This window comes from Canis lupus, chromosome 1 (assembly GCF_048164855.1).
Source record: "Canis lupus baileyi chromosome 1, mCanLup2.hap1, whole genome shotgun sequence".
Classification (NCBI taxonomy): domain Eukaryota; kingdom Metazoa; phylum Chordata; class Mammalia; order Carnivora; family Canidae; genus Canis; species Canis lupus.
In genome coordinates, this window is record NC_132838.1 from 16,351,316 (window position 1) to 16,375,037 (window position 23,722).

A 23,722-nucleotide genomic window follows, 5' to 3' on the forward strand; every position below is an offset into this window, starting at 1 on the left:
TCTCCCATTTACTTCTCATTTTAGAACTCCTTCTCCACAGTTATGACGTGTCTGTTACATGCTGATCATAATTCTACATCATAGTGAGTAATGCAGTCAAGGCACCTGCCCTCGTGAGACTTACATTCCAGTATGGGGGAAGGGAAATAAATAAGCATGTACAATATTTGCTGATTTAATTTCTTTGAAAGGAGTACACAGGGAATTGGTGGGAAGCAGCAGTTGGTAAGCAGTCCTTCAGACACAGTTATGACAGGGCACCTCTGAGACGCTGACTCTTGAGTTAAAATTGGGGAAGAATATTTCAGAGAGAAGGAACAGGAAAAGCAAATGGGATTGCTGGGGATTGCTTGGCATGTCGCAGGAAAAACAAGGTCACCGGGCATGGTGCCAAGTGAAAGAAAGATGGGGAACAGTGAAGGAGATGAGGAGAGAGAGGTAGAAAGGACAAGGGGTGATGATACAAGACTTTTTTTTTTATTGGAGTTCAATTTGCCAATATATAGCATAACACCCAGTGCTCATCCCGCCAAGTGCCCCCCTCAGTGCCCATCACCCAGTCACCCCAAACCCCCACCACTTCCCCTTCCACTACGGCTTGTTCATTTCCCAGAGTTAGGTGTTTCTCATGTTTTCTCACTGATATTTTCACTCATTTTCTCTCCTTTCCCTTTATTCCCTTTCACTAATTTTTATATTCCCCAAATGAATGAGACCACTTAATGTTTCTCCTTTTCTGATTGACTTATTTCACTCAGCATAATACCCTCCAGGTTCCTCCACGATGAAGCAAATAGCAAATAGTGGGTATTCGTCATTTCTAATGGCTGAGGAATATTCCATCGTGTACATAGACCACATCTTCTTTATTCATTCATCTTTCGATGGACACCGAGGCTCCTTCCACAGTTTGGCTATTGTGGACATTGCTGCTAGAAACATCGGGGTGCAGGTGTCCCGGCATTTCACTGCATCTTGATACGAGACTTCTAAAAGTATCACTGGAGTTTTGTGGGCAGAGGAGGGCATGCTAACTTAGTTTTGGGATTTTATTTTAAGATTTTATTTATTTATATGAGAGAAAAGAGAGAGAGAGAGCAGGAGGGAGAGGGAGAGAGAATCTGAAGCAGACTCTGTGCTGAGCTCAGAGCCTGACTCGGGGTTTGATTTCAGGACCATTGAGACCATGACCTGAGCCAAAACCAAGAGTCAGACGCTTAACCAACTGAGGCACCCGGGTGCCCCCTGACTTAGTTTTTGAAAACATCCTTCTGGATACCAGCAGGGAATGCCATGTAAGGCATAAGGATGAATTAGTACCTCATATTAGAGGTGGTAGGTGGTTGTAAGAGTTTGGACTTGGTTCAGAGAAGACTATTTTGATTACAAAATAGAAGCTATCCACCTTTTCATTAATGTGAGCAAGAGAGTAATAGCAATGCCAGTTTTCCTGTTTTTGTGGTTAGTAACTCTACCAGAAACTCAGCAGTAACTATAATTGCAAGTGACTAGCAACTGTCCACATAGATGATGTCACAGACGTCCTTCGTTAATCATGAGAGGGGCATGGATGAATCAGTCCAGGTCCTCTGGTGCACTGAAGAAAGAATCTCAAATTTATCCCCTGTTATGGAATGGAAACCATTTAGTAATGAGAAAAAAAATGAAAGCTTGAGAAGCGTTAGGTAATAATAACATGTCAACTGTTAGTACAGTGCATGTGAGTTTAAAACACTTCACATGAGTTAATTCATTTGATGAACCCAGAATCCCCCAGAATCCCAGGAGCTAAATCCTAGGGCAAAGATTACTGGATGTTTCTCCCTACTTTGTAGATGAGAAAACCAAGACGCTAGGAGGATAAGTGCTTTTTCATGTTTCCACACCTAGAAAGTGACTGCAGTGGGATAGAAACATTATCTCCTGATTCCTGATCTATTTTTTAAAGATTTTATTTATTTATTTATTTATTTATTTATTTATTTATTTATTTATTTATTTATTTATGAGAGAGAGCACACATGTGCACACGCACAGCAGGGGAAGGGCAGAGGGAGAGGGAGAAGCAGACTCCCCACTGAGCAGGGAGCCTGACCTGGGCTCCATCCCAGGACCCCAAGATCATGACCTGAGCTGAAGGCAGGTGCTTCACTGACTGAGCCACCCAAGCACCCCTCCTGATTCCTGATATTAAGAGTATTACTTCTAAATGATATGTAAACTGCTCCTTGTGGGGTTCTAGAATGATTCTAAAGGGATATTTGGAGAGTTAGGCTGGGCCTGCATTTGATCTTTTACTTTCTGTCCTGGGCGATTTCTATTCCCCATGGCCAAATCCAATTCTCTTCAGCCCATTATTGCTACCTTTGTTATCGATGAAAACATTTGGAAATATAAATATGCACTCATTATAAAGCAAGTTCTGATGACCTTTTAGTATTTGTTGTGTACGAACTGTAAGCAGCAGTTAAAGATGAAAAGGAATTGGCATTGAGCCTTCTTAATTATTGTTCCTGTTTCAGACCTTTATTATAGCTCTGGCTCTTGCTGACACATCTAAATGAGGTTTACAGAACCTGGAGCTGTGAATTCAGTGCTCATTAACAGAGGACTGACAGGACTGTGGTGTTTTCCTTTTTGCCCTTTTAGAAAGGAAATCATCTTAGATATCAGATTTAGATGTTTCATTTTACGTGTGGATTACCTACTGATTTGGAATTATTGTAAGTGCGTGCTTCTAAAGAAAAGCCTAAAATGAGATCATAGAAGCATGGCAAGAGAGAGAATGGAGGCTGTGCTTGGTTAGGCTTTCTGAATTCTAAGTCACAACCATTACAACGAGTATGAGGACTCAACGTGCCATTGTAAATAGTGCTATACAAGGAGCATTCAATGATGGAGGTTCCATGTCTGGTGAATTCCACCTCCGTGATACCATGACCAATGCCATCTTTTCCGGCTGCAGGTTGTTAGAACTCATCTTCTGACCTCTAGGGTCTTCTCATTTTGAACTCACCTATACCTCACTGCTAGATTTGACTTCTAAAAGGGGCAACTCTGGTCGTGTAATGTCTCCATATATCCTGTTGCTGGTGCCCTGTTTTATCGTGAATTATACATAAGTCCTTTTAGTAATTAACACCTTTAGGTTCTGGTGTACAAACAATTAAGTCAACTAGTGAACCTCAAAAGGCAAACTTCAAAATAGCGGATCTGCTTGGTCTGCTGTGGTTTGCATACTTCATGAGCATGAAATTCATTTAATACACTTTTACTAGAATTATTGTAGCATCCATATTTTATAAATCTGGAATTTACATTTTCTGACAAAAACAACATGGCCTCCTGTCTCCTATGTGTATAGAGCACAGAACATGGGCATGAATAAAGAGGTTTATGAGAAGAAACACCTAGATAAGGAAGTGCGTTCCAGGGCAAAGCAAATGGAAAAAAAGATGCCATGACTAAGCTGAAAGTATCTGGTGGCAGGTACTTAGCATAATATACAAACTTGAAAAAATGTAATTAATGAAAAATATACACCAAAAGTCTTTAGTTTGAACAATGACTAAGAGAGTAAGAACTTCTTGTAATATGGAGTTTTCCATAAGTAAACAATTATCCCTGCACAAAACCATGTGAAATAAAGTGTGTGGAGCACTAGAGAAGGATCAATAAGACTTAAATTCTAAAAGAAGAACAATTGTAGGACATAGTAAAGGGAAATGATAATTTCTTGACCATGCCCACTTCTAATTAACCTGCTCTCTAGTAAGAAGACTCAGAGAAAGATATTGGAACTATGTAGTGTAGTCATTTTTGTATATAACTGGTATTTATTTACATTTTCTCTATAGTTCTGATTTCAGCTGTTCTCAGCTCACTTTTCTCTAATCCATCTAAAATTCTGAAGATGAATACCCATATGGTTACAAATAGATACTGTCTTTATGCCCCTTAGCTTACCAGAGTTTATTCCTACGTGAGTGAGCTAGGTGTCACAAATGCATTCTCAATTCAACGTTCTGTTTCTGTCCTATATGATTGATCTTGTTAGGGGCTCCCTGTATCTCAATACTTTGCCATGGTCTCCTGACACATAGGCAACATTCTCGTGCCTTCATATTTTACTTTAGCCTAGTGGCCAAGAGAATTAGCAAATGGGAAAAATGCTAAAACAGAATATTCAGTTAGAGGAAGCAGTACTGAATGTAAATTTCCTCATTCTGAATCTAGAAGACCTCATGATGGCACAGGTCATTTGCTAATTTGTTCATTGAATAAACAGTTATTAGTGTCTCAAATACCATTTACTTTGCTTGGTCCTAGAGATATTTAGATGAATAAAATTGAATCACTGTCTCCAAAAAGTTCAGAGTCTAGTTAGCACCTAGATATGTAAATAAATAATATGATACAAGGTGTAAATGTCATAATGAAAAGATGTACAAGATATCCTGATGATAGATTTATTCAGGACAGATTGAGGAGGGATTAGTAACATCTTTGGGAAGTAAATGACTTTTGAGTCATAAAGGGTTAATTCAGGAAAGTCATTTGATAATGTAGGAAAGCAACATCATAAAATACGGGTGTCTCAGCCCCCCCATCCTCTGCGTATGCACGCACACATTCATGTATATCTAATATCTGTATCTAATATCTAAAATTAGTTGGTCCTCAGGACATTTCCATCAGGATCATCTGTGACAATGTTAAACATGCAAAGTTTCAGACATCACTCAAACTTCCTATATCTAAGTTGCTGGGAATCAACTTGGAAATCTGCCATCGCAACCAGATTCCAGGTGATTTCAGTGCACGCTATAAGTGGAAAACTTATAAGAACTTAAGATAGTTCACTGTAACTTGTTCTTGTGGGGAATTTTACAAGTCATACGAACACTTTATCTTAGACATTTCATCCTGGCAGCCATATAGAAGGTATATTGGAAGTATCTTAAGTTTATGAAAGAATGATTATTATTTAATATAAACTGTGGATATGGATCTGGAAGAGAAAGAATAGACTTCAGAAACATCTAGAAAAGAAAATTATTAAAATTTATTGCTAGACTGCATTGGGTAGGAAGAATTAAGGGAGAAGATATATTCCACATTGTAGGAGGACTCACAGAACCTGAGTAACACAAATTATAAAATGAAATTTAAGAGGAGATAATGTGACTGAGATGCTTATGGTATATACAGGTGAATACTAGCAGTGAGGAACTAGATTTCTTTTTTAAATTAATTTTTATTTATTTATTCATAAGAGAGAGAGAGAGAGAGAGGCAGAGACATAGGGAGAGGGAGAGCAGGCTCCCTGTGAGGAGCCTGAGTGGGACTTGATCCTAGGACCCCAGGATCATGACCTGCACCAAAGGCAGACGCTCAACTACTGAGCCACCCAGGTGCCCCAAGGAACTAGATTTCTAAACTTAGGAGAAAGACCTAGATATTTTTAAGCTACAGACTTACAGATGTCACTGCATTGATGAGATTTTAGAAGGCACACTTGTTAAGGTGTAAGAAGGTCAGTGGAGCTGTCCAGAGGACTACCATTCAAACTGTGCTCTGAAAAACCAAGAGGAGTTAATGGGGGCAGCTCAGAGGTCAAAGAGAAGTGGGAGAGAGGGGCTTTAGAGAGTAGGGAGCTCCAGCCCTGTCTGCAACTCCCCTCTCCACAAAAAATAACAGTAGCACATACCTAGGTAGGACTAGTTGTTGGATAAATATGATTCATGACTCAAAATACCATTTTATTTTTGTCTCTAACAGCCCCTTTACGATATCAAATGGGTATTTCTTCTCTGGCCACCTTTTGAATGCTCCTACAGATGGTGACTTTTCTTCTTAGTTGTAGGTGACAAAGAGCTCTTGGTTAATATTAAGTCATAAACAGAAGCTCAAGTATTTAATTAGAATGCTTATTCCTTCCTGTTTTTCAAAACTCCAAGCTTGTTATAGCATCAAGGTCTTCTCTCTTCTCTTGGCTGCACGTGTTTCAGGTTGAAAGCTTGTAGTGGGAAAGAGGGCTGTAAATTGGCTTCTTTGTATTTCATTGTTGGCTCCCAAAGCTGACATCTTGAGGTTTCATTCCTTCTGTGACTGGCACATGGGAAGGGAAGATGGGGGAAAAACTGGAAAGTACTTTGATGAAGCAATTCTTAGCAATCTGGCTTCTCACTCTGGTTCTAAGACATCGGGACTGGCTTCTTTCCTTGGTGGGACACTTTCATGATACCTTCATTAGTTCCCTCTTGGGACCTTCTATCTATAATGTTCTTAATCTCCATGGATGCAGCTTCGTTCCAGATGAGTCACCTCCTCTTCTGCCTCAGCCCCTCGGCTTATCTCCAGCTCCTTGTTTATGGGCTTCCTTTGGTGGTCCTCCTGAGTAGGACTCAGGGTCCCTTATGCTCACTCTTTCTCTCCTGTGTGTTCCACATATGGTCAGTGGGAAACGTACTCACCCTTTGCTCATATCCTCTGCAATTGCACAGTGACCCCAAGGCAGCAGAACTCTCTAGCTGTATACCTCTATCTTGTGCTAGATCCTTCAGTGGGACCTGGTCCTAGATCCTAAAGGATATGATAGAGTCAGTTTAGCTCAGGTAACCTTAGATGGGGGAATATACTAGACCTGGATTCCTATTCTGCTTCTTTGGACTCTGAAGGTCCTAAGAGGGGTTTAGCAAAGCTGCAGTTGGTCTGCACATTGAAGCCTCAGAAACCCGAGACTGGGGAGGCCAGGACAAAAAGACAAAATCATAGAGTTCCTTAGGAATCCTGAAACGTGTAGTGTTCATATAACTTGTAATTTAGTTTCGTTCACCGGTGTTTTCTTCTGTGTGTGCTGGAGAGTGATGAAGGATACAGTATAACACTTGCCAGAATAAGCATTGGCGGAAAGAAGAAAATCATGTGGGATGTATAGTCTTTCTTTTTAAGGACAGGTATACTTATTCCTACCTGTAGGCAACTCTAGAATATAGCATAATAATAGTTGTAAATGTATTTTAAGGACTTAATTGTTGTATTTTATGCTTAAGGAGAAAAAAAAATCTCAACTAAAAAATGAGGACTCTTTCTACTTCCTTCTTTGCTATTGATGCCCTGTGGGGGAGGTCAAATATACCATGGACTATTCGATTTTAAGAGACATTTAATTTTCATTTATCATTGGCATTTTGGAAGACTAGGTGTTTAATTTTAAACCGAGTTATGGATCCCAAGGTAATTATTCAGAGGGAATCTTGGGCAGATAAAATAATTGTTCTGCTCAAGTATGAGTCTGAAACTATCCCTAGGTGTAGCTCTGTTAGGAGATATTTTCTTCATGTTTGAAAACTTTTGTTTTAAACATTAGATTAATTAATCAAGTTAGAGGAGTCTTAGTGTTGCTAATGATGTGTTATGGTGATGGTGATTCTAATGTTGACAACTATGACTCACTGAATTCCTAATATTTTCCTAACTTGTTCAAAGAAATTGAAATAAATATGTCTCTTCAACACTTATAACAACCCTATTAATATGCTAAGTCATAGAAGGGTGAAGTTTTGCTGTTGTTCTAGTAGGCTGTGAATAAGGGGTGAGGGCAAGTTACTAAGATAGTTGGATCCTGTGAGCCTAGACTCTGAACCTCTATCTTTATAGCTGGTTCTGAAGCTTCCAACTCTCTCATATTTTCCATCCAACATCATTATCTTAATTTAGCAAATCCTTCAACTTTCATGATTCTTATTTTGAGATTTGTGAAACAAAAAGGTGATGATTTTCTTCTGCTATATCTTAGATGAACAACAAAGGATCATCTCAAGCCTTCCCCATTCTCATTCAGGAGCACTATTAACTATCAATTAGTAGGTTATCCTTATCCCTTCTCTCAATGATATGCCTCTCTTTGGCGCAAGAGAAAATTATTCTTCTGGCAATTTGGCCAGTGAAGCTTCTTTTTAAAAAGATTTTATTTATTTATTCTTGAAAGACACACACACACACACACACACAGAGAGAGAGAGAGAGGCAGAGACACAGGCAGAGGGAGAAGCAGGCTCCATGCAGGGAGCCTGATGTGGGACTTGATCCTGGGTCTCCAGGATCAGGCCCTGAGCTGAAGGCAGTGCTTAAACCGTTGAGCCACCTGGGCTGCCCACCAGTGAAGCTTCTAGTTTAAATGATTTTTCATCCTTACTAATAACATGGGAGACTAAGCTTTGGATACACAGTCAGAGGTAAGTAATGCCAGTTTCTCCTACCATGTTCCTCTGAAGGGCATGAGATAGTTCTAAACCTAGGAAAAGCCATGCAGTTTCATAACCCACAAAATTAGGAAAGAAAAAGTAATTTCAAGTGCTTCATCAGATGACTCCTTCTTCTCCTTTTCCTTCTTTGAATGGTAAGTTGTATTTACAGAAAAATGTGCTTATTAACACTTCTGTAACAACCTTGCTCTATATCTTTAGCATTTCATAGTGTAGTATATAAACGTTCTCCTGGCTTTAATGAATATTCTAATACCATTCACATTGCTCAGTAATATTCTTTGGTATGTTATAAGACAATAATAATACATGCCTGTTTAAATACATTTATATCATCAGCTGTAATCATTCAGCTGGTACAAAAAGCTATATGTCAAGGCACATCTTTCCCTTCTTCTGATCCTCTTCCATGGCTTTGTGCTTCTGTGTTATAATAATAATGGCTAGGAAGAAAATGATCTCTCACTATTTAATACGCCATAAATTTTCTACAAAATTGAGGCTCTGTCATTCATAGATGACCTGCTTCTTGGCTAGGATCTGTTAGCAAAGTAGGCCCTTGTTGAGATTTTCTTCAGTTTAGTTTGTGACGAAACCTGCAGTCAGCACAAAGACTAATTTATCAATACGTATCTTCCAATTTAGACGTTCTTTTTGTTTCTTGGACAACTTGCCCCTCACTTTTATTCCCCACCACCACCCATGACCCAAAATACACAGATATAATCATTCATTAAATGATAGAAAATACCTAAAATTCATTTCAGGAAAAAGCCATTATTTTTAATCACAATAAAATAGAACTGAGTATTACTAGCAATATGAGAAATTAAAAGATAAAGCAATAAAACTCCAATCATTTGAAAGTTAAAAAAAACAAAATAGTTTTTTCCTGTATAACTATTTTGTTAAAGAGAAATATAAAATAACAATTAGGGACCATAAAAATAATACATGCTAGGTCTGTCAAGAATGACTGTGTGAGGATCTCAATGGTAATATTTAACATTTAAATAATTAAACAACAACAAAAAACATTTAAAGTCTCTGGAAAATGTCATAAGGACATACAGCAGATAGAGGCATTTATTTAAAAAAATGAACTAAATTTCTGTAGGAACAGTCAGGGTCTATTGTGATTGAGGAAGGGCATGTTCCCATTCTTCCTCCCACTCCCTCCACTCCCCATGTTATAGCAGCTCTACCGTGCAATGTGTGGCCAAGAAGATGGAGACTCTCTCTTCTCTAATTCTGAGTCTGGGTCTAAAGTTTAATCCTAGGAGGGATAGACCATTGGTATCAGTCATCTTTCTACCTTCACACCAGCTTCATGCTCTGAAAACTCTATTCCACACAGGCATGGCGAAGAAGACTGGGATCCCTTGTGCCACCCACCTAGCCCTTAGTGGTGGGGTGCAAGTCCATCCCACACATGGAGTTACAAATACTGAACTCCCATTGCCCCAGTCTAGTTTACTCATAAATTGGAGGTTCCAGTTTGGGAGGGATAAGCTGAGAAGACCAGCAGCTACTGTCTTCTTATTGATACAGACCATTTGCAGAGTGGAAGTCTCACCCTATGAGAATTTGGGTACTTTCTCTGACCCCAGCATGCCACAGTAGTGTCAGGGCTTTCCCCAGAGAAGGAGGCAGGCCATAAGGACTGAGATCTCCACAACTCTGCCTGAGGAGCTTTATTTATTTGGAACAGAGCTTAGACAAGTTCATGCCAAAAGGGCATTTTCAAAAGCAGTGAAGACTTCGGTGGTAAGCAATTAAGAGGGGCTTGGTAGCTCTATGATATTAGTAGCAAAAAGTAAACCAACCAAAAGATTAACAGAGAGAACCAGGTAGGTAAGAAGAGCCCTTTAGGACACCACACATCACCGTGGGTTCAGAAGGGTGTGTGCAGATGCCAGGCTGCAGTGAGGAATAATAAAAGTGAAAAGTGAGATATATTTGAAGGCCTTCTCTGAGTTACATACAGATCTGCTAGCAACGGGCCTGGAGCCTTATTGCCTCAAGGGGCTGAAAAACAACCTAACCAAACTCAGACTGAGAAATAAGCTACTCTGACCCATGGATGACTTCTAAGAAACCAGGCTTAAAAATAAAATCACACTCACTTCTAGTGATCTAGAATATTGTGTGCATGCCCAAGGCTACTCCGTCACACAGATGGCTATGGAGAGAATCTCCAAGCTACCAGTCCCTGGATAAAAATGAGTCAAAATCATAAAGTCTCTGAATTACAAAAGCAGTCTCCAAGCTACACACACACATGCAATGAGAAAGGGAAAGAACCTAACTAGCTCTGAGGACTTAAGCAGAAGTCAGACCAATAAGTGATTTATGTGGATACAGGGAGAAACTTACGAAGCCTGGCTAAAAGATAAAAGCAAAGAAAAAATAGTGAGCTATAACATTAGAGGCTGCATACTGCAGAGGAATGAATTTCACAGATTTATTCCTACCAGGTCATAAAGGTCATAAACACGCAAACAGTAACCAGAGCAAGAAGTCTAAGAAGGAGAAGACTGATCAGGATTCAGAGTTGCTATACTATGTGTCGAAAGTGTCAGGTTTTCAACAAAAATTATGAGACATGAAAAGACATGAAAAGAAAAGAAAGTATGGTTCATATACAGGAAAAGAAAAAGCAGATGATAGAAACTGCCTTTGAGAGGCTCATATGTTGGACTTAGCAAGAACTTCAAAGCAACTATTGTATGTTCAAAGAACTAAAGGAAACCATGTTTAAAGAATTAGAGGCAGGGGATCCCTGGGTGGCGCAGCGGTTTGGCGCCTGCCTTTGGCCCAGGGCGCGATCCTGGAGACCCGGGATCGAATCCCACATCAGGCTCCCGGTGCATGGAGCCTGCTTCTGTCTCTGCCTCTCTCTCTCTCTCTCTCTCTGTGACTATCATAAATAAATTAAAAAAAAAAATTAAAAAAAAAAAAGAATTAGAGGCAGATATGATAAAAATTACTCATCATATAGTGAATATTAATAAAGACATAAGAATTATAAAAAAAGAAACAAGTGGCTATTCTGGAGTTGAAATGTACAAGAACTGAAATTAAAAAATCACTAGAAAATCTCATTATAGCTTTAAGGTAATAGAAGAAGGAATCAGCAAACCTAAAAAGACAATATAATCTGAAAAACAGAAGAAAAAAAAAAGAATGTAGAAAAACAGAAACTCAGAAAAATGCAGAACATCATTAAGACTACCAACATACACATAATGGGAATACCAGAAGCAGATGAGAGATAAAAAAAGAAGGATTCAAAAGTTATCTGAAGACATAATGATTGGAAACTTAAAAAAATTTATTAAGGAGGCACCTGGGTGGCTCAGTCAGTTGATCATCCAACTCTTGATTTCAGGTTGGGTTGTGATTTCAGGATGATTGGATTGGGCCCCGTGTTGAGTTCTGTGCTCTTGGGAGTCTCTCTCCCTCTTATTCTGCCCCTTCCTCCTGCTCTCTCTCTCTCTGAAATAAATCAATCAATCGATCAAATAAATAAATAAATAAATAAATAAATAAATTTTATTAAGAAACATTAATTTGCATACTAGGAAACTCAGCCAACTCTAATACATTTGACAGTAATACAATAGAGCAGGGTGGAATGAAGCCATACTGGAATAAGGAAATGACACCAGATGATAACTTGAACAAACAGGAATTGAATAAAAAGAAACAAATATGATAAATAAGAAAATTTACCTGTAAATATTTGTGTCCTCCTTTCTCCTCATAACTTCTGTAAAAGACATAATTTTGTGTGAATAAATAGTTAAAACAATGTATTATTGGGTTTATAACCTATATACACATAATATGCAAAACAATAAAAGTAAAAAAAAATAAAGGAAAGAAGAATAGCACTATCTAAGAGTAAGGTTTCTATACCCTACTGGGACATTTAAAGAATTAATACAAATTCAGTGGGGGAAAGAATAGCCTTTTTTACAAATGGTGCCAGAGCAACTAGATATATACAATTGAAAAGCATGGAATTAGACCTTTACTTCACACTGTACAAGAAATAACTCCTAATGAATCAAAGACCCTTAATGAATCAAAGACCCAAATGTAAGAATTAAAACTGTAAAAATTTGAGATAAAAACATAGAAGTAAATCTTTGTGACCCTAGATTAGGCAATGAATTTTTTTACATAGGTTTACATATGACACCATATAGATAAATTGCAGTTCATAAAAGTTAAAAACTTTTCTGCTTCAAAGCATATCATAAAAAACCCGAAAAGGTAACACACAGAATTGGATAAAATATTTACAAATTATATATCTCTTAAGGGACTTGTTTTCAGGATATATAATGAACTCTGACAAATTCAACAATCAACAGATAAATAACTCAATTAAAAGTAGGCAAATGATTTTGAATAAACATTTTTCTAAAGAAGACATACAAAAGGCCAGTAAGTACATGAGAAGATGCTCAATATCGTTAATCATTAGGGAAATACAGCTTTATATCCCAATGATATTTCACTTCACATCCATTAGAATAGTTGTTAATGAAAAAGATAGACAGCAATAAATGTTGGCAAGGATGTGGAGAAATTGGAACCCTCACATATTGCTGGCAGGAATGTAAAATGGTACAACCACTTTTGAAAATAATTTGGCAATTCTTCAAAATGCTAAATATATAGTCATTGTATGACTCAGCAATCCCACTTTTAGAAATGTACTCAAGGTAAATGAAAACATATGTTCACATAAACACTTGCACATGAACACTCACAGCAGCATTATTCATAAGAGCCAAACGTCCTAGCAATGCAAATGTTGAATGGTGAATGGTCAATTGATGAACGTATTAAAAATGTGTCTTATTTCTACAATGCGCTATCATTCAGCCATTAAAATGGAATTCAATATTGGTACAGGCTACAACATGGATAAACCTTGAAAACACCGTGCTAAGTGAAAGAAGCCAGACATAGAAGAAGGCCACCTATTTTATGATTCTATTCATATGATATAGCCAGAATATGCAAAAAAACATATATATACATGGATATATGTAGAAAGAGAGCGAGAGTGAGTTTAGTGATTGTCTAGATTGTATGAGCTTAAAGGGATGGCATGTAGGAGGGAGGGGAAAAGAGGAGTGACTACGCACTGGTACAGGTTTTTTTCTTCTCTATTTCTTTCCTTTTTTTAAAAAAATTTTTTGGAGTATAGTTGACATGTTATATTAGTTTCAGGTGTACAACATAGTGATTTGACAGATTTATACATTATGCTATATGTTCATCACCAGTGTAGCTACCATTTGTCCTGATATGTTGTTATTACAGTATCATCAACTATATTCCTTATGCTGTGCCTTTATTTCCGGGACTTACTCATTCCATAACTGGAAGCCTGGATCTCCCACTCCACATCACCCATTTGCCTAACCCTCCACCACCCCTCCCCTCTGGCAACCATAAGTTTGTTCTCTGTATTTGTACTTCTGATTCTTCTTTTGAGATAATAAAAATGTTCTAATATTTAATTATGGAGATAGTTGTAAAATTCTGTGAACATGCTAGAAACCATTGAATTGTACATTTAAAATGAGTGAATTTTATGACATACAAATTATATTTTAAAGTTATTAGAATGCCAGCCACAAAATAGTAACTATGTTATGATTCTTACTATGTCATTGAGTATATTAATTAGAAACCTATCCAATCACATATAGTAATAGTTGTCATTGGGTGTTTCTGAGATAGAGTGGGGTTTTTTTCCCCATTTTTTTAAGTTTTCCACCATCTTCTCAATGAATATCAATTACATTAAAATAACTTTTTAAAACCTTTTATTTCAAGAGAATTAAAAAAAATTAGCTTTCTTAGAGAACATAGACCTTGTTAAATTTTGTGGTTTTCTTTTAAATTGTAATAAATACATGATGTTGTTTTGTTTTAAATAATGCTTTTTATCTCTACTTTAGGAATAGAGATAGTGCCTCACTAGTGAGGTTAGGGAATTAGCCCTTGCTCTATACTCCCCCCTCTCGAGCTTAAAGGACAAGGTAATTTTATTGCCTGGTGCCCAAAATGAAGCAACAGGCAAGCCTCCTCCCTCAAGAAAACCTCCAACAAGATCTTATGTTTGGAATATATGGGTTTCATTGAATATATGGGTCTCAACTCCAGTTGAGAGAGCAGAGTAGTTGTCAGTACTTTTCATTTGAGTGCTGGTAAAGAAAGAAGACACTCAACTCCTATGGTTAAGGTAGGGAAAGATGAAGCTGGTGGCAGAAAAGGACAGACTCTACGTCCTGAGGGGTCTGAGTTCAGAATCATTCTGAGTACTTTTCAGTGTCTGCTGCCTTGCTAGAGTGGCTATGTGATCCCTAAATGGAAAGATGTGGGAATAAGGGAATGGTGCCTTGGAAATCAGGAAGAAGCATGTTTGAACAATTTGAGCTCAGAGGCTGAGCTCTTAGTTTCTGTTTAAATAATCAAGAGGTCTGAGCAGTGAGGCACCTTACATTATGGCCCTGGAACAGCTCTCTGTGTTGGGAAGCCCACCTTCACCAGCGATATTGGAGGCCATGTGAACTATAGCCAAAGAAGGTTAAGTAGACATCCATGTTCTTTCTCTAGACTATGAAAATCTTTCCTAAACTGGGCTGGATATAAGCTGGGAGTCTGTTTGGGGGGAAATACAGGAAGTGGAGTTGCTCATTAAAGAGATAGCAGGACCTGCCAGTTAGTTCTGTAGGCAGGAACTTCACAGTTTTTATTTAGAGAAATAAAAAACACTCATAAAACTGTCCCTGGTGTTCTGGGCAGTGCACTACAGTGCACATGATCCATGTATATTTTTAAATGTTATATTTCTCTTTTTATGATTGATATTTTATACCGTGTATTGACTGCAAGTTCAGTTGGGAAGAGGTGAAATGAAGCAGGGAAAATGGTGATGTGCGAATGTTATTTTATAATTAAATAATTTATATGCACCTCTTTTTTTCTTATGAAAAGTAATTATACTAAATGCAATGTGCTATGCTGGATCAGTTCCTAGAACAGAAGAACAGTGTTGTTGGAAGAAGTGGTGAAATCCAAACAAAGTCTGGAATTCAGTTAATAATGATATACCGGTGTTGGATTCTCAGTTTTGACAAATGTATTGTGGTAAGATGCTAGCAATGGAAGAAAATGGATGAAGGTATATACAGAAACTCTGTACTATCTTTGAAAGTTTTCTGTAAATTTAAAATAGTTCCAAAATAAAAATTTGATTCACAAAGTAATTATGAATCACATGTTATCTTCGGCGTGCTGTTCTTAAAAATTTCCAGCTGAGAATTATGAAAGTTTTAGCAAAGAGCCAATTCATGTGAAATTTTAACACTACAGGCTCAAGATGTTAGCACATGGTTTGTACAAGCGTTCCATCTAGTCGCTGCTTATTCTAAGGAAAACTCAGAATCGTTTCATATTTCCTGTAATTGATGAAGCAGGGAGTACAAAGGGACATAATTAAACCTACAAAGGAAGAGAAATCCACAGCTAACATTGTTAAATTTGACACACACTGTCAATTACAAATAAGCTACATATTCGTTCTTTGCAATTTACCTGGGATTCATTTCTCACCTGAAAATTTCTTCTTGTATTCTCTTTAGTGTATTATTAAGCAATATTAATTTAATGTGGCAGTAATTTTAGTGTAAGTTTTAGTTTAGTGGCCAGGGAAAACACACTTGGAGAAGAATACCTATGCACAGCACTGTCTCATGCACTCTAACACTCTTTCTAAGTCATAACCCAGTTCCACCATTGGGATGGAATTTCTAACCTTCATTCTTCCAGTTTATCTACTCTGGAGGTGAACAAATGCCTCATAAAACAACCCAATGGTGCAATTATCACTTCAGTATTAGAGGGACACCAGAAAGTGCTAAAATTCTACATTTGATACAACATTTTATTATAACTATAAACGCACAGTGGCCTTTAGGTGTTTGCTACGGTGTTAGTAATGATTCATTCTTGGCATTTGCCAAGAAATGGAAGGATGTCTTACTGTCACTTTTGATAAAGCCAGTATAAGGAGATTAAGAGATGAGTTAAGGTAAATTGTGTGAAACATAATGGTACATCAAATATCCAGTGCAACACTTCAAGAAAGTGCTGGCAGTTTAGCATGTTTCATGGCAAAATGTGCTGTTCCAAGTTAAATATTACTATCTATGATCTTCAGAGTTTATAGTGATGCCCTGAGCAGTCTTCCTAACAGGTAAGAATATGCAGCAGGCCATCTTTCCATTTTTCTCCCTGTACAAATAGCTCACAAGATAATCCTAGGTTATATGATTGAATCGAACCTAAAAGAAAACACTGTACCTCTTACTTGATAGCGGGTAACCTTTACCTTTTGCTTACTTTAAATTACAAAATTCTTGTTTTGAATTAATTTTCCCTTTCTCTGGAATTTATGCTTCAAATGTTTTTCTTTACTTTTTGATAATGGAGACAATCACTGAAATAAAGGAATGTTTTGTGAAAAAATAAAATCCTTCCTCATCTTATTGCCTTAATCAAATGTACTATTTATGTAGGATCCTCCTTCAAAATTCTTCCAGATAAAAAAACTAACATCATTATTGTGTGCTTTGCATTTTTTCAATTAACATCGATTAAGGTTTTCTATTTTCACATAGATTTTATAATTACAATGGATAAATGATATTACATCAAGTGAGCTACTGTGCCAGAATTGATTGAACTGTTCATCTGCCGTAGAACATTTCGATTTCCTTCAACATTGTGGATGATACTGCAATTGGCATCTTTATGCAGACTTTTTTGTGTAATTACTTTTGTAATATAAATTTCTCAGAAGCAAGATCATTGACTCAAAACAGCAGCTATGTTATAGTCCTCGAGATATATTTCCATATTGTTTTATCACTTTACTATACCAGTCGTATGCACAGAAATTTCATGATATATTCCTTATATGTTAACAGAACTCGTGTTTTCATTATAGGCCCCCAGAATACCATGTGGGTAGAGAATTTGGATACATTCACATATTTCTGTTATAAAAAGTGGTGTGCTTCTTTTATTTTTTTTTTTAAAGAGAGAATACATCTGCCTAGGATATAAGCAATGTTTTCTTTTTGCTTTTCCAGATTTTAAGAATTGTCCTGTTATCAAGCTGCACATTTAGTATCAGTATTTGATAATAGTCAGTGTTGCTACTTGTTATGATGTTATATTGGCTTTTTTTTCCTGAGGTGAAATCAAATCTAGTTTCAGTGCTTACAGTACTCGGAGTTATCAGCTTAGTCAAATTTTTCACATCATTAAAAAAGTGGCTTATCAATGATTTTTCTGCTGAGTTTTTGCGTGCTTCTGTAAAGCTCCATAGTGACGTGCTGCTGAATAACAACAAACATTGTTACATAATTGGTTGTAAGGAATCAATTCAATTAAAGTCGCTTATAATCACCGAATATGCAAGACTACTACTCTTCTTAGGACTAGTGATAACAATTACAGAGACAGTTTGGTTGGTCTGATTCTAGAAAATTATAATGGTTAGATTTTCTTCCATTATTATTAGATAATAATACATTGTTGCTGATTAATGAGCTGTGAACAATACAATGATCTAGGAAAAGGTATGACAAGACCAGATAAACAAAAGGATCTATTTTAATTAGAATAATATAATCATTGATACACTCTCAAGACATACTTGCTTTCATTTAACTGACTTTCTTCTATCTCATCATTTCCCCATTAATTGGGATGATCTTATAGAGATTATAATATGTGAGGAGGAGGGTAGATTTCTGTCCTCACTCATCTATTATCAAGCTGGGTATTGTAAAGGATATCACCGAACCATTGATTTGTGTGAACATTGCCAACTCTAAAATTCCGGAATCATATGATGAAGAAAAAGTGGTACTCCTACAGTATAAGTTATGGGAAAAAATTGGAAATGGGTGAAAGTTCACTATTGTCTTGAGAGACACAGAAGAAATCAGTACAAAACAGTTTTCTCTGTGGAGCAGTTTTGAGGGTATGTTCGAGTGTAATTTGACCACTACCTGTGTTCTCAGGGGATTATTTTCTTATGGTTAGATATGCTGCATGGCTACCTATGCAATCACCAATTGTCTTCATTTTGCTTGTTAATGAGAGGAAAGACATTCATGTGTGAGTCCTAAGTCGATTGCTCCTCAACTGCTATGCAATGAACTGGATTTCTGGGGAGGGGATACAATCAAAGGTATTTCTCAGTAAAATTAAACCACTTCTTGCCTCCTAACTAATATAATGAGGGCCCTAATAAATCCACCTGGATTGAAATGTCCTTCATGTAAGGCAATTCTGTGCAATAAACAACCAAAACTTCGTAAATCATTTGAGATTGAGCTGTCTGTGATAGAAATTGCCTGACGACTACTCCTTCCTGTGGAACCCCCTCATGTTATTTCTGCATAAGTCTGCCCCATGGACAGAAAAGAGAGATAGTCCCAGGAAAAAATGAGGCATGGATAAATTTGTTTCTAAAACACTTGCTTTTTCAGTAGTGACCTTAGTGTTAACTCCCTTTCAGCTTTTTGTATTTTCCAGAAATTTGAAGCCCACTTGTATTAATATATATTTGGTTAATTTTTTGTTTAGCATATATCTGTTGAGCAATTAATATATGTCCTATTGATGGTGAGGTGGGCAGGGTAGGGGGGTTAGACAGATTTGTATGAATTTTTCCTCAATGAAGCCAGAGGCAGTGGTAAGTTCCTATCAGAATTCCTGCCCACAAGCATGTCAATGCAGTGGGAAGTTGAGATTACAAGACTTTGTCTTGTTATAAATAGGCCTGAGAGAAACCCCATGAATTTTCCATGGACACCAAAGAGCATATCAGAGTTTCTGGGTCATTGAGAATGATTGTGAGAGTGTTTTGGTTTTCTCATCAGTGAAAGGGAGAAGTAATGTGAGAATTAAAGGAGTAAAAGACAGAGAATAGAGTTTTGAATAGTGTATACAGTAAATGATCATTATGTGTTATTATTATTATTACTACTATTAGTGTAGAATTGGAAAAAAATAGACTGAAATGTACCCTCACTCCACTTGACTATGGGCTTTGCAAATACCAAGATAGGAAAGATTATAGAAAAGATTATAAGCTAACAGCAATCTTGCATATTAATTATAAATACCTCTGTATATATTTTGTGTGCACACACCTACAGTTCATTTCAAAGATCAAGTGTAGTTCTTTGCCCATACTTTTTATAGAAATCCCTTATTTAGAGAATCTATTTAGTAATATTTAAATAAAAACACCTGAAATGGGTCTCCTCTGACACCACAGCCGCTAGTTTCATGTGGGTTCACCAGTTGGATATATCCATCACAGAGTCTTATTCAACTGACACTGTAGCAAAAAGAACAGAAGGGGACTTGATTGGAATTTATTTAATTGACGCTTCAATTGATTGGAGAATAATGCAGACTCACTGTGTTTATTTAATAGATTCCCTCTTCAAAGTAGAGGTCTGGATATTGGCCCCTAGCTATGCATCAAATATTCCCTGTAGATAATTGCATATTCCTATTAAATATCTGTTGAAACATACCCAAAAATCTCCAGATCTACAATTTTTTCATAGAAAGAAAAATGAGGCATGTATTTGGTCTGCAAGGTCAATTTAGTGGGTTTAAATACAGATACAATGGCAGAGAAAGAAAAATAATCTATGATTTCAAAACCCTATTCTGTCTTTTGCAAAGATCTTATATTAATGTTCCTCCTTTTTTTTGTGTATTTTTCAAAATGTTAAAACTCAATTACCAGACTGCCCCTTGTCTTTGCAAGGTGCTGTGTTTGGGGAATGTACATTACTCAGGATTTGGGATCAAGGCTCAGCTCCATTGCCATGTCCATAGGAATATTTCACTCAACATTGTGCAGGGAGGGCCAGTGTACTTTCAGGAGGAGACCTGTCCACAAGTAGTGGCAGAGGATGAAGAGTGGATGGTCATGTTGATGACAAAATAGATAATCCTGCTGTTCAAGAGCAGGAATTCCTAATTGTGGGGTGGGGGGGGGCCTGGGGTTTGGGTGGAAAGGAACTCTGTGGAGGGAGAAAACATTTTAATGCCAGGAAGGTGAGTGTGGACTTTCCTTGGCAGTAGTGGAGTATAGACTGTGATGGAAATCTTAAGACTTCGAGGAAGTAATTGATAGTATCGATCCAGATTTACTGGTTGGTCTCTCCTTGTGGCAGGTAGTTGAGAAGCTTTGAATGTGAGGGAAAGGTATTCTACATGAAATATGTAGCTATAGATTCAGGTGTTGAATTTGATGCTATTTAATGCAAAATCAAAAATGGAAATAAAAACAAAAACAAAACAAAAATCCTCAATGTATTAGCTCACAAACTAGTTGCATTCAAATCCCTCTGTATTAGCCAAAGAGATAGAGGAGCTTCAAGGGCAAATACCTAATGTGTTGCCCTCAAAGAACCATAATATATGTTGGCTTGTGTTATGCTCATAAATGAGAAAGAGAGCAGCCATTTGCAAAAATAAGATGTTATAAATATGCCACTGGTTGAAGAGGAGGAGAATAATGCAGACCCACTTTTGTTACAGGCCTGTGGCTAACAACACATTTCTCCAAATCATGATGTGACATCACTTGTAAATTGATGACATTCATTTAATGGGCCCTTGCAAAAGTAAATTGCTGTTTCAGGTAATGCTACATGACTAAAATGAAAGAGAATGAACTTCCCCTTACTTAGTGACTTGCTGCTTCTTCTTCCTTCGTCATAATTCTAGAATTTCTCTGGTTCTTTTGGGTTTTGGAAACAAGAAAGTAGTAGATGGCTCTATAAACACTTAAATGCTAATAACTATATTGGTTCTCAGTCATACTAAAAAGCGATGAGGAACAAAATGGAGAACCAAAGAAAAGTGGGGAAGAATGTACATATTTCATAGCTCTAAGGAGTCATAAAATATGTGGATATAAATTATAAAGTTTTGAGGAAGTGCATTTTGATACATTTTCTATTTAAACAAATTTAGTGAAAGTATTCTAGAAAATTAGGAAAAGAAGAAAATAAAATTTATCCCTATTCCTATCACCTTTACATTATGTTTTGGTGTCTATAATTTGGTTTTCTTTTTCTTGTATATATGTGTATATTTACAGTGGAGTCATATGTTCTATAATCTGTTTTATAATTTGACTTTTTTGCACCACCTTGATTAATTACTTTTTTTAAAAATAGACTTTATTTTTAGAGTAGTTTTAGATTCACAGCAAAATTGAGTACTACCCTTATTGGCGTTCTATCTGCATCTCCTCTTTTAAATGATGGGTATTCAAATAATGAGGGCCTCATATTTCACACCAATTTACCCTTCCCTCAAACAATGTCTTCAAAAATACTCTGCTATATTCTATGTTCCCATTTTCTTTTAAGTAAATACAATGTATTAATCATGGTCCTCTGTTGTACCGAATTCCACCTGGAAGCTGTCATTCACCCTGCATCAACTGAAAATATTTGAGAGCCTTCTCTTGTGCTCTTCCCCTTCCCCAACAATTTCATGCTTAATCTATGGGTAATTCTATAGTACTTTTTTTTTTATGACTGAATGTATCCCTGATCAGGAAGTAGCAATCACAGAATAATAAGCGTAATCACATCAAGGAGGGCTTTGTTGTTGTGTCTGTGGAGCATGCCTATTGAAACCTGCACCTGCTCCAAATCAAGAAATGCTTTCAGGTTGTCAAATATCAATTGTCAATGACTTCCAATGGCACTGTACTGAAAACAGAGTTAATGTGTTTCCTTGAAAAGTTATCTGAATTGGCTTGTCCATAGTTATCTCTAATTGCTTTATGGGGAGGAAACGTACACCATATCACAGAAATAGAAAATGAACATGAGAACTTATGTTCATCTTTTGCTCCTTTTAAATTCTAAAGAACAGTTATTCTTTTGGTCGGTGGCTGTTTAAAGGAATAACATAAAAATATATGTGTTTGTATATATACATGCACACACACATATACATGCACACATACACTTTCCAAATTACTTAATCTCAAAATGCTAACAACTGTTGAAATTTGGAATCCTCATAGTACCTGTAAGACTAACTCCAGAGTGGATAAGTATTGACTTAATAGCTTTCGTTTGGCATTGTTCGAGAAGCCTTAAATCACCTAATTCAAGGTTATCTCCCCAAATATGTTATTGCTTTACAATGAAGTTACTGTCTTTCATGTCAAAATATAAGACATATTTCCTGTGAAAATTTGATAAAATAACTTCTCATTCCCTTCTAGGAAAAATGACTATAAAATTGTTTTCCAGTGTTATCTCTAAATCCTGTTTAATCAGTAATCTATGGGACATTTCCTTTTCATTCCCAAATATATAACCATTTTATAAGTCCCATTCACTTGATATATATTAACATTTACTATCAGTTACGAAAAGAAGATTTAAAATTTGTAAGATGGCTGACTCATATAAACAAATTGTGAATGAGGCAATGTTATAGGAATTTTAGAAAAAAGACCTGCTTACGGTCTAATATTTTTCATACTCTGATCGACCCTTTTCCCTCTTTTGCCGGCTCACATCTTGCTTAACAAAAGCTGGTGCTCAGATTGATGGGGACTCTCCCTACAGGAGACACATAGGGGGTGAAGAGCTCAATGAGAAAAGGGTGGATGATAGGCAATCAGAAAGCCTGCATAATTAAATGATGCTTTGCTGGCCTCAGCTGAGAGCTTTTAAAATGATTTTAATGGGCATTTGAGGTCCTTGATGAGATCCTAGTCGGCTGTGACATTATCCTTAAAGGAAGTCTTCTGTGATGTCTGGAGAAATACCATTTCAGAGATCAGACTTAGTCATAGCTATGATCATTTTTGTTAGCAGTCACTTTGAATGTTCTCTTTAGATAGCAAATTGGGGTTCTTCGACATAGGATTGCCTCTGTCTCATAATGGCCTCAGGCATTTGTCATTTTTCCAGGCAGATTTCTTGAGTTTAAGGGATCAGAAGTCAGGTTTTATGAGAGTCTTAGATTTTGACAATCATTTATTGGATGCTTATGATGAACCAATCATTGTTCATGGACTTACAGGGTCTACAACAAATAGAAACATTACTACCTATAAATATTTCGTACTGTATTGATAATAAACAAATGCCAATAAAATAAACAATAACAAATTATATGAAAACTTGGAAATGGAATTTGTTTTCTAACTGTGTTAACTTGACTTGCTTGTCTACTAGTTGGCATTACTTTTCAATGGAAGAGTGTGCTGACCAAAAATGGGAGGCATCTTTTTGTCTGTCTGTACATTTCTATCCTTTTATTATGAAAATTATGAAAATGCA

General features: G+C 36.8%; 1 long non-coding RNA gene across 1 annotated transcript in view; it reads right to left on the reverse strand.

The window, feature by feature from the left end:
- Positions 1-544: 544 nt before the first annotated feature.
- Positions 545-23,722, reverse strand: part of LOC140612562 (uncharacterized) — a 51,916-nt gene continuing 28,738 nt past the window's right edge. The window contains exons 2-4 of the long non-coding RNA XR_012013735.1: positions 12,006-12,042; positions 11,620-11,768; positions 545-1,624 (exon numbers count right to left, since the gene is read on the reverse strand). This is a non-coding gene — a long non-coding RNA (uncharacterized lncRNA). The remainder of the gene's footprint in view (positions 1,625-11,619; positions 11,769-12,005; positions 12,043-23,722) is intronic.